Below are 15,629 nucleotides of genomic sequence, written 5' to 3'. Positions count from 1 at the left end.
GAGGTAGTGAGGTTGATGTGAATTCGCATTTATTGGCTTTCACAAGTTTTTCCGAATAAAAAAGATCGATACCCCTGTAAAGAACTTCCTATGTACTTTTTCTTATGCCTCATTTTGTGAATTCCAAACCAGGCAAACCACCTGTAGTGATTGACTTGCGTTCGTAGTACTGGCCTCCACTCCTCCTCACTCAGCGATATTACAAGTTGGATCACACTCAGTTGTCTCGCTTGGTGGGCGTGTCAACTACGGGAAAGATGAAGACAGCAAGTTGTGGCGGGCAAAGCCGCAGTGAGGTACGCCGAACAAGTCAACCATGCATTTGTCAAAGATGGCTTAATCGGGCAACACATGTTTCCGGGGCTCTACGAGGTGCTAGCTCGGAGATTTATAATTCCGCGAAGGTTTCTCAGCGTTGTCCGAAGGCGACGAGTAGGCACAAAAGTTTGCACCAATTATTTGAGGAGGTATTAATTTTACACGATTACATATGAGTAAACCGAGTTCTGTCTAAGCATAACTAGACTGGCAGAAGAGCAGTGTCGCTTGACTAATTGGTGATGATGGCAACCAAGCTTCGCTAGTCGGGAAAATGCACTTTGAGTATTTACTTTTATTAGTATCACTCAAATACACGTGATTGACTAAATGCTTCTAAACATTTTTAAAGAGAATGTCGAGAGAGCCAAGTATTAGACATGTGAGCTCTTCTTCATCAAGACAACGCTGTTGCCCGAATGAAGAGAAGTCAACTTGCAGAAACACTGTTCTCCGCGACGTTCTTTCTCAAAAAACTTATCAATTCAAGCCTCTCCATGTCTCTGAACTTCAGTCTCGTTTGGTACTCAAGTTCTGTAAGAACTTAACAAACGTTATTGAGTGAGTCACGACGTCTCTACTTGTGATTGCTGATTATTTTTGCAATGGATTGAATATTCTGGGTTCAACTTTGCTCATTAATTCCTATGTCAGTTGTAAGTTGAAGCTGCTTTTATAGATTGACACTTTTATTCTTCGTTTACATCTGTATTTTTATACAAAACGTCCAATAAAAATTTCATTTCATTTGTACCGATCGAGTTTAGTGTTACTGAAAAATCAGTCAGCTTAACTTTCACCTCTTTAGAAAGCTCGAACAAAACGAAAACAATAATTAACATAATTTTACGAAGGGCCGCATCGCCCAAGCGGCCAGCAGACCTGAAAGAAGGCAAGAGCGCGTTCGGCTTGCATACGAAGTCAGAAAGGAGGGCTTCCGCGCCAGCCCACCTCATTTCAATTTTTGGTCCTTTTCCTCTATTTCGGGACGTTGCCAGTGACGTCCTGATGGACATTTTTTGTTCGTGATTTATTTCTAGGATGCCCAGCAAGCGCCAGTGCGAAAGCAGCGCTGCTTCATCCGAGAATGAATACATGGGAGGTATAGGAAGCTTCCGCCCTTTGATATTGAATCTAATATATAGGCCCAAAAAATACAGAATTGTGAAAGTTGTTTGTTCTCGGCCTGATTATAATTTTATGTTCATTTCTTGCCTCTATCTGTTTGAGCCGTGCTCCTTAAGTGTCGAGAGGCCCCACCGTGGTGGTTTAGTGGCTTAGGTGTTCGGTTGCTGGCCCGTAGGTCTAGGAACAGAGTTCCGGCTTCAGTGGCTGCATTTTCGATGGAGGCGAAAATGCTGTAGATCCATGTGCTCAAGTTTGGGTGCACGTTAAAGAGTCCCAGGTGGTCGTTGTTTCCAGAGCCCTCCACTACAGCGTCTCTCATAATCAGATGGTAGTTTTGGGACGTTAAACCCCACATATCAATCAAATATTGAGCTGTGACAATTGTCAGTCCGCGCTCACCCAGCAGGATTTTGTGCGTGCTTTCTGCTTGAGCTGTATTGTTCAAGTTTCAAGCTGCTTACATTTCTGCGCGTGAAATTACGAATATTTGCTTTAGCATTCGTTTTGTCACAATGCATGTGAAACAATGCACACAAAACGCTTAACTGTTGCTGTGAAGAGACTTTTCACTTTCATGTTACGCCAATTTCGTCATTGAAATCGAGGACGCAGTTTTTTTTTTATTAACGTATACGCTGTGGAACGATTTTTTCTCCTTTTTAAATAAAGCCTGAAAAATGTGAGTGTGCCCTTGTTTGAGAGTGCTACCGCAGAGCAGCGCTGTGAACTAGCTACGAGTGAATCAACCGGTGCGTGCATGTACCATGGGTGAAGCGAGCACCTATAGTCAGTAGGCATTAGCTCCTGCAGTGCATCAAAATTTCTGACGGCTGAAGACAGCAAACGAACACCGTCATCTCTAAATGCAATAGCCTACGGTCCGCGCACCGGCAGGTCTGCTCGAAGGACGTTTGAGCGCCCTGTAGTTTGGTAGTAATAATTGTTGGGGTTTATAGGAGCAGTGACATGAACTTTACGCTTGCCGTGTTTGTTTCGTGAAAGTGTTGATGTCGTTCCCCATTTACGATACTGTACCGATAAGCGCAATGGAGGACACTTGTCGGGTTTCATCTGCTACTTTTCGCTCCTGCGCTGGCCGAGCGAAGTTATGTTTTTCCGCGTATCGATTCATGTCACCACTGAATTACTAGTAATCAGCAGGCACACAAAATGTCCAGGTTGTTTTTTGCTGTGGTAGTATCTCACTAGTATTTAAACAATGCAATTCACGCTCAATGTTGGTGGAATTAACAATTAAAGGTGATATACGAAGAAAATCCACGCAAATATTTTCAAAAGATCGGTAATTATGCCTAATTAAAATGAATGTTGGGGTTTAACATCGCTGAACATCAGTATGACTGTGAGTTATGCGGTGGAAAACTCCATAAGTTTCAACTACCTGTAGTTGAAATCGAACAACATGGGCCTCGAATACTCCCGCCTCCATCAATAATACGGGTGCCTCGGCCGGGATCTTACCTCGTAACCTGCAGGTCAGCAGTGGAGCACCACAACCCCTATTCTATATTGTGGCGAATTAAGGAAACACCGAAGGAAGAAATTTCTTTCTACTCTTGCAAAACAGTTGCTATATAATGGCAAATATTAATGTTAACAATCTAAATAGTGTGGTTTTGATTAGTGAAGCAACATCCGAAGAAAATCTACACTTCGAGTATGCGATAAAGTGCCCTTTTATGAAAAGTACTGCGCTTCCCAAACATGGGACCACAAGAAAAATGAAGTACGTAAAACTACATATTACTCTGAACAAGAAAATTCAGTCTTCATATTTTTGTGACAAAAGATGAACCAGGCAAGATCTACGGCCTCTAAACATTAAAAGAATCAAAAGCTTCGTTCGGTATCGGGCGATGTCACCTCCAGCGTCGAGTACGGCCTTAATCTTTGAATGCGGATACCCGTACAGAGCTCCCGTGAAGGATAAATTGCGCTTAACCTGCTCCCACTCTTCGTTTACAGAGTCAAAAGGTCATTCGCAGATTTTACGCAGAGAGTTTGGCGGGAGAGAGATAATTGTATTCTGCCCCACACATTTTCAATTACATTTAAGTCAGGTGCCGGGGGGGGGGGGGCACACGAGCACTGTCACGGTCTTTATTGGCCTGTTTTCCACGGTAGCGACAGCACACTGACTGTATTCTTTAGTGTATAGAGCTCAACTATGAGAAGGCTTTCATCCTCAGGTACCCCGGCCATGTCACATCAAACAGCTGGCACCACAGCAAATTCGTTTAGCAAAGATTTACGCCCTCAGCTCTAAAATTCTGAGAAAGCGATAACAAAGCCCATTCCTTGAGCAACTTATAGTGTCAATGCTCACCAAAATGTTAGTCGTAAGCTTTGCACAACACTCGAACCAGCCGGCTGGCTTTGATAACAGAGAAGGAAATTTACGCTTGATGTAACGAGCATTGCCGGCTCCTTCCAACCACTAAAACTTTGCACGTCGTTAACGCTAGCTGAGCGCAAGGGCGGGCAAGTAGCAGATGACGCAGGGCACGAACAGCCCTTGAGATTCTATGCGGATGCTCCGCGTTTCCAAATCTCGGCAGCAGTTAGCACCCCGCAGACCGCCGGCTGCTAGCTCGCGTGTTCCTCCTCTACTGTACGTGCTTGGTTGCTTTTAGGCGAAGCCTGCAGTGAATGACTTGGAAGGTTGGTGGGGGTTCACTAAAACACCTCATGCAGATGATGATGCTGAGGATGAGCAGACAATCATGAGAAGGCACGAAGAAAGTGCAGCAAGAGGAAAACAGAGGATCTTATGTCTGATGAAGGGTTGGTAAAGCATTGCGGCAACCCTTTTCTTCACCACTATCCCCAATTCTAGTTGTACAACACCCTCGCTGCTCTCCCTCACCCAATATATTGCGAGATTGGATCTTTCTTGGACGCTCATTGCTCTGTGGAGGGGGGCGGGAAACCGAATGAAGAGGCACATGTGCAGAAAAAAATGTTGCTGATTGTTTTCTCTGTTGAGCAGGTGGCTAATTACCCACTTATCGTTTTTTTCTCACAATCAGCGCACGAAATAACCCAGTCACGACCACGTAAGAAGACGCAAACACACGTCCGGTAGCGCAAATGATCATTTATTGTCCAAAGACCCGTCTTATGTAGGATAACACACACATGTACACTAACTCTAGTGAATAAAACGAAGACCAGTACTTCTTGCGAGCAACTACAACACAACTTAGCCTATTGCCCATAATTAGGTGACCCTTACCTGTTTCGAAACTCGGGCCTCAATTGACTTTTTTATAAACGAGGCCAAGTCAAGGCGTTGTTTTCAGCTTTTTTTGTTTAAATGAGAGAACTACGTTACAACAGTTCGCAAAAAATGAGGAATGACAAGCGTTGGCGAATGTATTGACGACCACGGCGTCACCGACTTCCAAAATAGCACCGGCATTCACAGCAGCAAATTAATTTGGTCTTAATTGTATTCTGTGTTGTCCCTGTGCTTGTGTTCGTTGTGAAAATCAAGTGTAATGTGAAATTTTTCCTGGCTATAGACATCGAGAAGCACGAGAAATAACTTCGTTGTGTATGTAGAAAGCTATCGTATATGTTTGGTTTTCAAGTGTGCGTGGCACATCTAACATTTTTACATGTGTTATTCTACGTAAGCATTTTGTTATGGTGCTCCTACGACATTCATGGTATAAGCCAGGCCAAATAAAATATTACTCATTTTTAGTCCCGGTGCGCTTGCTTCAGAAAAAAAAATTCGCGAGTCTTTGAATACGAGCAAGTCCACTTCAGGAAAATTCTGGCGAGTGTCACTCTGACTGAGCGCAGTTGCCGAAAATTTTCGTGAGCCTGAGTACGGCCAAGGGATGTTTGCGTTTTCATTCAATGAGTCTGAATGAGCCTAGCTGAACAACACTTTCATCAGAGTGAGTCAGAGTGCGCTCAGCTAATTTCAATTTTGGTGATAATGAGTCTGAGTGAGTCCCCTCGAGAAACATTTTCGTGAGTCTGACCCTGAGTGAGTCCATGTGAGGAAACGTTTAATGAGTCGGAGTACGAGTGAGTTAAGTTGGAGAGAAATTTCGTGAGTTTAATTCCGATTGAGTATGCTTCAAGACAATTTTGGTGAATCTGAGTCTGAGTGTTACGTGAAAAATATGTTATTTGAGGAAATCTGAACGAGTTTCATTTGTTTGCTGACCTATGATAGCTGGCAATGTCAAATTAGTGTAATATATGTGCCTATAGTTGGGTTACAACTTTAGAAATCAGTGGCGTTTCTCGCCTGCCGATAATGTTGCTGACATCCAGAGTGGGACTATTTCTTCAGTCGCGGAGGTGATCAGTTGCCCACCATCTGGGTGGGGTCTTTCCTGATTTCTTAAGTGGTAGCCAACTATAGAAACACGCAATGAAACCGGCCCGCTTGGGTGCTCCGAACAAGTGTAACTACGTCGGTACCGTTTTCCCGTATCTATGATGCAGCACGGGAATTTTTTTCTCGTCGCTTTTTCTGCCGCCCCCGCCCCCCTCCTCCCCCACCAAAAAAAAAAATTCATGGTATGAAAGTAACGACACGCGGACGTTCTTTCGGTTTATTGACTCGACCCGCTGCTTCCGCAATTTAAGTGGCATTGCGAAGATATCCCACCAGCACTCGTACGAATTGACACAAATCGTATGATTTCACACGATTCCACACAAATCGGTCCTTTTTCACTGATTCTTCGTGAATGCGTACATGCCACATTGATGGCCAGATGATCTGTTCTTCGAATACGTACCAATTCCTGCCGCGACAGACACTTTTTGTCGGAGAGAAGCGCCTAATACAAACACAGCATCCGAGTGTATCTTGTGTGCAGGTACGGTATGCACAGCCCAAGGCAAGATGGCATAACTGACAACATACCCTCGATCCATGGAGCTCATTGGTTCGCGAGTGATTTTGACTAATCTGTGGGGTTTATTTAACATCCGAAAATCACCATATGATTGTGAGAGACGCCGTAGTGGAGGGCTCCGGAAAGTTTGACCCCCTGGGGTTCTTTACGTGCAACCAAATCTGAGCAGACGGACCTACAACATTTTCTCCCTCATCGGAAATACAGCCGCCGCACCAGGGATTCCATCTCGCTACCTGCGGGTTGGCAGTACACGTGTCTGTTTTTTGTGAAAAAGTGTACAGGCGGTCACAAAGGACGCTATGGCCAGTCAATTTCCCGGAAGATCAGAAGCAGTAGCAGCAGTTTCTTAGCAATTGCATAGCATGCTATAAGTCTGGGATCATGTTTTCTAGATTGAGTAAAAACGACTTCAGCATTGTCATTGCCTTTGCAAAGGCACAATGTACTATCTGCATCAAATGAAACCCCAAGAGCGGCAAGCCTTGGGGTAGGTGGTATATTGCGTGCCATCCATTATCATTATTGACAGGCGCGCTTATCCTGATCGCCCACTCAGTGCATATACACGTGTCTGTCCATGGTGATTGGTGGACGGCCTGCTCTATACTATCGCAAATGCCTGCTGTGTTTCACGTTTCTTTTGACGCATATTTTACTCTCGTGGGCAGAAAACTCGGTTTTTTATACTGAATGGTAGAGCTTAGTACGAAAGCCAAACTCAAAATGCACATAGTAGCACAAAACACTGTGCTTTGAAGTACTTCTTTCACACTTTGATACATACTGGTGGGGAATTTTCATGGAAGCAACTCTAGGAGGTCAATAACCAGTGTAGCGTTTCATGCTCAAATACAATGTTCCACGTTTCGCGTGAACTCGAACGTGCAGCTGGAGGGACGAGAAAAAATCTATTCAGACGGAAAACAAGGAACAGCAAAATCTTCGCATTCACTGCCGGCGAAGGGCAAGCTGTTAGAGTTAGAACTATTAAACATGGTTACGAAGACTGAAAGCTGCTGACGACTGCAAATATTTTTATTTATTTGACGAAATAAAGTTACAAGCTGGGCTTGTAAATGCAAACGCGGAGGGGCCCAAATAAAAACAGTGAGGCGACCTTCTATAGCAAAAATTATTTGGGGGCTGCAATCATCTCGGCTAGGAGTGAGTTATATATTTTGTGCAATGTCTAGCACTTAACTTTTAAGATGGCCGAACTTTCAACATGGTTGCTTTTTTAATTGCTACACACCCAAGGTGTGGGTCTGCCATCGACATTGATTGCACTGTGATATGTCACCATTGTTCGGCGTAAACGTAAATTTGATTCTAAAAACTACTTGATTTAAAAAGAGAACTCATCTTCGACAGGAGTTTTCGGATTCGAAATCAGATGCTCATCAATTAGGCCATGCGGACAAATCGTTCGAGAAGGTACCACGCTTGTCCTTGCCGATATTTTTCTGTTCGGGAGCTTTGACGTACGAGGGCTACTAAATGCTATGAAATTTTGAAAGACAGCTCATACCCGTACTGATGGTGAAATTGTGCTGCCATTTTATTCACAGATCAATCTTGCCTAAATAGGAATGCAGCATTAACCCACACGAAATTATTTGCGGCAAGACGCTTATGCCGAGAGAGAGAGAGCAAGGTATGTATACGTTGAAGCCTTATTTACACCCGTGTCACACGGGCATAGAAAATTACATTCGGTAGCGAAGGCATTCAGTTCCCGAATGACATTTTTTTTTTTCGGCAGCACTGCTACACGTCCAAAGCAACTGACATTTGACCTAATGATGTCAATCGCAGCACCTTTCTCGTGAGCCTTGGGCGAGCAGCAATAAAAAATAAGTAAGTATTTACAAGCTCCATACACATCAGATAATAAATAAATGCATAAATAAACATATTACGCTGCCGTTAGATTGAGTTTGTTACTTTGCTTCACGACGTTGCAACAGACCATGCAGCAACTTAAGCCAAAGCCAGTCAGATCGGCAGCGTAAAAAAAATGGGGGGTCTGTCGCATTTATTTTACGGCATCTACCAGCTGAATATAAGTTTTTAAGCACTTGTTTAAGTAATTAGCGAAAATAAAATAAGCGAAAAGTTTCCATCCAGTCGAGTTAATTGTCGTTTGATATTAATTCATCAGCTGTGCCGTCAAGAGCACGCATTTCTCAGTCGAATGAGTTCTGGCGATGACAATAGGTGACGAATGGATTTGGCCGAATGCCGTTTCGTTCATCCGTGGGGCACTACGCGAATTAAATTCAATCTGAAGGTATTAGGAGGTAAATGCCATTTTCTCTGCCCATGTGGCACGGGTATTACATGCCTCAAATAACTCGAAAATTGACAGACGTACTGCGTCAGTAGCGTCCACGTGATGCAAGGAAATCATGATCACATTTTGGCACCCCTTTCCCTACGATGTCAGAATGTCGTCTATACGTGATATCACTGCGTGTTCAAAAGTTGGGGGTATACTGGAGGCAGCGCCATCAACATGAGGCGCATCCGTTCCTGGAGGCGTCAAAAAAAAAAAAAGAGCTGATACACACTGCGCATAAATCGGTACAGCCTCTTCCTCGCGGGCTTCTAGCCCGGCGTCATATGGTGGCACGCTACACAGTGCCTGTGCTAAGTAAAAATAAGTGATCAAGCAAATGCGAGAAGCAAGTTGCACACTCTTTATAATTCTTTCTTTGTGTGTTTATAGGGCCCTTGATGCATGCATATAGCCCTTGATGCAAAAAGTAAGGGACACGGGGTAGAGTAAAGTGTGAAAAAGAAATCACTTTGTTTTCTTTGAAATTTAGGGAAGGGTGTCCATTTGTGCATCCACATTCGTGTTTTTATTAAACAGTGGCTCAAAATCAGTTTTTTGAAAGCAAGTAGCCAGTGAAAACAAACTCTAGTGCAAGGCCCTTGCATTCGCTTTATGCTTATGGCCTAATCTTCTAACATGTGCAAAAGTCAAAATGCTTGTCTAGAGTCAGCTGTGTATAGAAGATTGTCAGGTAACTTCTAAGGCACTCCAAAGACACTGTGCGCCTTTGTATTCACAATCCGTCTTCAGAATTAACGCATCAGTTGGAACAATTTCAGCTCCTAGCTCCATTACACCTTGCACTTGCCGTGCTTGACGAAAACCTCAGATGCTGGAGCTAAAGAAGGTTTTCAGGAAGTGTAACTTTCGTTGCAGCCCATATAGTTCTCTTGTTAATGTGAATATATCCCAGTGACGTACTGAGGCGCTGAACCAGCAAGCTTTTTATTGTTAAACCTCCCAGTATTTCCAGCATCTTTCGAGGTGAATCACGTGCATGGGATCAACGGTTATGCTTTAATGAACATGGACTAATATTTGTGATGCAACTGAATAACAACGTGTGAGAACGGCCCAGTGTATGTGTTTAGCTAAGGAGAATTGTGCCACAGAGTCGTTGCTTTCTTTGCTTTGAGGAAGAGTCCTAAAAATGGCGACAGTGAATATATTTTTTTTGTATTTAATAATAGTTGTATCAGACGAGCCACAATTCTGAGATAGGATTGAAGTCTCGCCAAACAACAATGAACTTGGTGAAAAATGTTGACTACACTTGATGATACCTTACTGATAGAGCTGAATGACACCTCACAAAAGAAGCCAGACAAGCATTGCAAGAGGCTCCAAGAGAAAAAATTGACTTTGGCAATAGTTACCAAGCTTGTAACTAAAATAGTTGAGTATTGTTTGTGACAGTGGCATCACTTTTCATCCGTTTTCAAACTTAAATCTCAGTTATCTCAAAACAATGTTTTTTGTTATTTAGGTACCAATATTTCCCATGTACTTTGAGATAACCAATAGATTATTTTTTTCTTGTGTACAGCTACTGAAGCAAATTAGAAGTTATGCACTCTACAGTTATTATGTTAGAAATTCTCACAGATGCCAAATAGCTGAAAAGTCAAGCTCTAGTGCTAAAAAAATGAATTTTTTTAATAGGATGGAGTTTATAAAATGGAAAAAAAATAGGTGTGGAGTAGGTGAATATCTATTTTAGTCACTGTGAAAATTACCTATAATGAACAAAAATTCACGTGATGTATAGGGCCAGCCCGCCGCCACTAACAAGTTTCACAACTAGCTCTGATCACGCTCACAGTGAGCAGTTACATTTTCAGAAATATTTGTTGCTATTGCAGCATAATGTAGTGGTGAATACCTATACTGATTTTGAGCCTGCATTCGGCCTTTAAGCTCTATGCTTCATCTATAGCTACAAATTATGGCTGAACTTCCTAATTAGGATAGATTTACCAGCGCAAAGAAAGACGGAACATTTCCTAATAATGAACCAACTCGCCCAAGCAGCAGTTTTAGTGAACTTTCCTAAGCACGGTTCATTGATCACACAATGTGTCTTTCACTATGCCAAAGGGGGGGAGGGGTGAGGATTTTGTAATAAAACTGAAAGAGCTTGACCTGAGCTGAGAAACATCATGTGAATATGCACTACACTTAGTGGTAGCCAGGGGGCGGCACACCGGGCCCATGCCTCTCCCCTTACTCCCCCCAAAAACGTTTCTCCATTGAATACTTCGCACAAAATACCATATGCCTGCCCAGATCCCATGTTAAGACCAAAAGGGGTCCCCACACCCTAAAGAAATTCTGTGTACGCCTTTGGTTTAGATGAATATATTTCGAAAATATGTTTAACATGACCATCAGAGAGATTGATAATTAGAAAAAAATTAAGATCAAACTTTCAATTTACCTTTTTTTCACAACATATTATATCCTTGGAACAATACACAGAATTTAGAAATCTCAATTGAGAGGGCATTTTTATGTGCTGGCTGTTTCGAAATAATAGGAGTATATTTTGACGACACTCTGAAGACAAACAAACAAGAAAGAAAACGCCAGGGTCATAATGTTTACCAATGAATTAAATTGAAAATACGAAGCCACAATCAAGAGGACACCGGTTTTAATAATAAAATATTATCAGAAAATGTGTATATTTCATAGTCAAACTTCCACGGATTGAAACGCACATTCTTGGCCAACTTCATTACTTTTGTGTGCAAATTCGTGCGAAGTTTCTCGCCGCTTTCGCACCTGCTGCCATTTGCCGGGTTGACATGTAATATCTGCCTGTAAACAATATATGCACTGCAGGGAGGCATCAGATTGCTGGCATGCATCAAGTAAAGAATTAGCTTTTTTGAACACCAGTGGCAGTTGTTTAGAAATTATCTAAGGTGCACCAGTTTTTTTATACTCTAATTTGTGATGGCATGCTCCCAATATGGCGTTCAATATATACTATCCAGTGAAAGGACAGTTATGATACTGATAAAAAAATAACGCGTCATCAATAGCTATGTTTTGCTGTTCAACGATTAGCGCGACCAAACTACACCTTACACAGCCGGTTAGTTTTACTTTTCAGAAGTATGCAGATTTCATTCGCACATGTACAAAAATAACACTGTTATTTTCATGCGTATTATAGACACAATTTGCTATCACTGCTACTTTGCTTGTTTTTTCGTTAAGTAATATAGGTGCGCACGATAAACTGCAGCAGCATTAGACAGTTGACGTTTCCCTAACAACCAAGCACTGAGGGGGTAATACGCAGCAGTCTACTACGTCGTTTCAGCATACACCGTAGTAAAGAGCTCAACCAGCAGTGTCGATTATTGGCACCAGTTAGCCAGTTCTCAAGTTCCCTCTAATTAATGGAAATGAAAACGAACAGAGCTATTAGCACTCTTATTGTGCAGGCTATGCACGTAAAGTTCATTTTCAGCATTTAATGTTGAACCAGTTCTGCAAGGTTATCCTCCTACTAACACAATACATTGATTTACACGATACTCTAATTAAATTATGAAGACCTATCACTTCTTTCTGTGACTTTTTTTTTTCACGAGGGTATCCGAAACATATGTAGCAGAAGCAGGCGCAAAGCACTTATATTTTCTCGAATGATAAGGTTCAGAAGAGAGTAAATATAAATTGACATTACAAGAGCGAAATAAGTAGTCATAAATTACCAAGGCCGCACAAAAATACAGCTTGCATGACCCACTTTACAATAGCAGTGGAAAGAGGGTCCCACCGTATTCTGTCCAGGTTCCTCTTTGCCAGAAAAATGTTAGCCCTCTTCTCATTCATTACGTTTATTTCCAGCAGCTGTTTATCAGGAGATTTACGGCGATGCCCATACAATGGGGAGAACTGATCAGAACTTGGTAGTTGATCGTGTAAATCGGTAGAGTTGGCAGGCCTGATTATAAGATGCCAAATGGAGGGCTTCAGAAATTTTGACTATCTGCAGTTCCTTACATGCACACACATCAGTTGAACTTGAATGAAGACAGTTCAAAACAAACGAGTAAATTTGTAATGCTCATAATAAAGCCTGTGAAAACAAGCACTTCAAAGGTTCATGTGTGGCACAAGGATGTCTCATACCTTTGAAAAACCTCCAGACTGGTGAAGGCGCTACTTGCATAGGCCGTGTTCAGTACCTAATAGCACAGAAAGGCCAGGCACGATGACTCCACAAAATCACTCGGTTCACTGAAAAGGAGCTGTTGTTCGATTGCCACGAAGCATTCGTTCTGGTAGAAGCTTCCTGTAAAATATTGAGAACACAAGTTATTTCTGAAAATATCCATGGCTATTTCAAAACCTATTGTGTTGCTCTTCCGAATGAAGGCAGTGTTCAGCTATATCTTCTTTCAAAGATCACCATCTGGAACTAGCTAATAAATTTTCTCACTCACAACATGCAATGTACAACATGCTATCAGTTGTAGAGCTGTTGATGGGGTGTTTGCAGTTGTAAAAGTATGTCACATAACCCTTAAAATACATCCTAAATGTGCCCGAAATAAACATTACAATTACAAATGATGTTACATTAGGAATTAGGAAGTGCTTTGAATTCATCTTTGTGATGCATAAAATTTTTTATGGAACAGTAAAATGCATTTTAAGTTACTTGAAATATGTGCAGCGCAATCTGCTGTCAAAGGCCAACCAACTCTGGTGGTGCTCTAACTGGCTGAACACACTGTGAATGTGTCAGCAGCACATTTCACTTAATTACACTGTTGCAGCAGGGCATGGTGGCAGAAATACTGGACTATTTACTAGACAAATATTTAAAGGGGTACTGACACCATTTTTCAGAGATCTGTTTACACTGCTATACAAATCTTGTGTACACAGAGGCAGCTCTGAGCAAGTGTGAGACTCAGCAAGTACTAGAAATATTTATTTGTAATACTAAAGTCAATTTTCATGGGGAAACCTGCTGACATTGACACTAGCTTGACGTCAGGCTACCATACCAATTCTGATGACTTCACAAAGTAGTCTGGCTGGCTGCGTTGCCAGCTGTCAAAACTTTCAAAATTGTCGCTTGTGCATTCTTCATGAAGCCTTGGTACGAAGCGGCCATGGAAACGTGACAATATATGATGATGATGATAAGTTGGTTTCAATGGCGCAAGGACGTCACAATATCTTGCATGAGAACTGGACAAAAAGCTCATACTGGATTGTGACTTCAGGGTACACTAGGAGCCGAAACTAGCTTTCAAAAATACAACGCCATTCTTTTTTCAGAGTGCTCTCACGTTTCACAGTACATTTTCTAGGCTCCCAAGAATCTAGAAGTTTCTTTTGATGCAAAAGAAAATGGCTATTGAAAATCATCGAGCTTGAACTCCTTTAAGGTTATCAAGGTGCGGTGCAAATGAGATAGATGACAAGAGCACAAGGATGGCTGTAGACTCGTCAGTGGGCTTTATTTAGAACACGTATGTTTACACATCGTAGTATTCTGCAAATTCTTCATATATGTGCACCATAAACTTGCATTCATTCTTCTGCAATCTGAGCCAAATTATGCTGGCCCGATCATTTTTCTGAAAAAAAAAGGCCTCAGCAAGCTCAGGAGCCAATTCCTTAAGGCTGCATACATCTCCACATTTCATTCTTGCCAGTATTGGCAGACATAGTTTCCGACGAGTTATCAATAGACTTTCACTGAAGTCAGCGGCAGATAAGACTCTTGTCAGTAATCAACAACTTGTGTTCGCTGCACCCTTTATTTTCATATAGGCCTGTTTGAATGATGTAAACATTCCTCCAGGTTTGATGAGCAACCAACGAACTAAGAGTTGTGGCACTTAGCGCAAATTCGCACACCCCCAATGAGTAGAATGTACGCTCCCAAAACTTTTTCAAGTCTTCCTTTGAAAAAAAACTTTTAATAGCCTTTTTCAGTCTTTCATAAAACAGTCTTTACAGGCTCGTGGTAAATATGTTCAGCATGTATATTCTGACGGTAAAGTTAGGTTAATATCAAAGCACACCGTTCTGTTTTGGTGAACTAATTTGTGGGTAAACGTTACTCTTCTGTGCCGTTCTAGGTAAATGCTAAGACCCCGCATTGCCTCCATGAGGTGTGCAAGATTGCACTAAGCACCAACCCACTGAGTACGACGTGCGCTCGTCAAGTAGGAAAAACGAAGTCACTCAGACATGGAGGAATGGTAACATTGGTCAATACAGGTCAATGTATGAATGAATGATGTAGGCAACACCAGCCTTTGATAAAGACCAAACAAGGTTCTCATCTGCCTAACCTGAATGCACGTCAATTGGTTACTTTAGTAAACCATGGCAGACTTCACTAGCAAGGACAAGAATTGAGGTGCAGTTGTGACCCAATGGCCCTTGAACTTGCCTAGGATTTTTTTCTAATGCACAAAAGCAATAAATGTGCTGTGATACTTCACTCAGAATGTATCCGAACGAACACTGGTTTCTTGCATAAGTGTGCTGAATAAACCCCAGTTGTAGGTCTGCCTTCATCTTCCGCTCTTCTCCTTCAACAACATTCATTATTGAAGTGCGTAAGTATAACCTGCACCTTGTAGCTGGAGTTAGACTCACACTCCTGTTGTAAAGTGTCATCAATATAATTTACTTGACCTCCTCGCCCAACAATCAACACAGAATGATGTAGACAAGAAAACTCACCCAGTGCAATAATTGTAGGCATTTATGGCCACTCGGCAAGCTTTTCGGTGATGCTTGTTCCCTCCTGGATGAGCCAAAAGATCCCATGAACACAAAAGCACAGAGATAACTGCAGTTGCTGCCTTTTCAATATATCAATCAGAGATGCAATGTCCCACGAGCCAGTTTTCCACCATGGTTCCTGGTCTATCGCACACTGTGTA

The sequence above is a fragment of the Rhipicephalus microplus genome, chromosome X (genome assembly GCF_043290135.1).
Source record: "Rhipicephalus microplus isolate Deutch F79 chromosome X, USDA_Rmic, whole genome shotgun sequence".
Classification (NCBI taxonomy): Eukaryota; Metazoa; Arthropoda; class Arachnida; order Ixodida; family Ixodidae; genus Rhipicephalus; species Rhipicephalus microplus.
The sequence above is the reverse complement of the archived record's forward strand: the minus strand, read 5'-3'. Positions refer to the sequence as shown.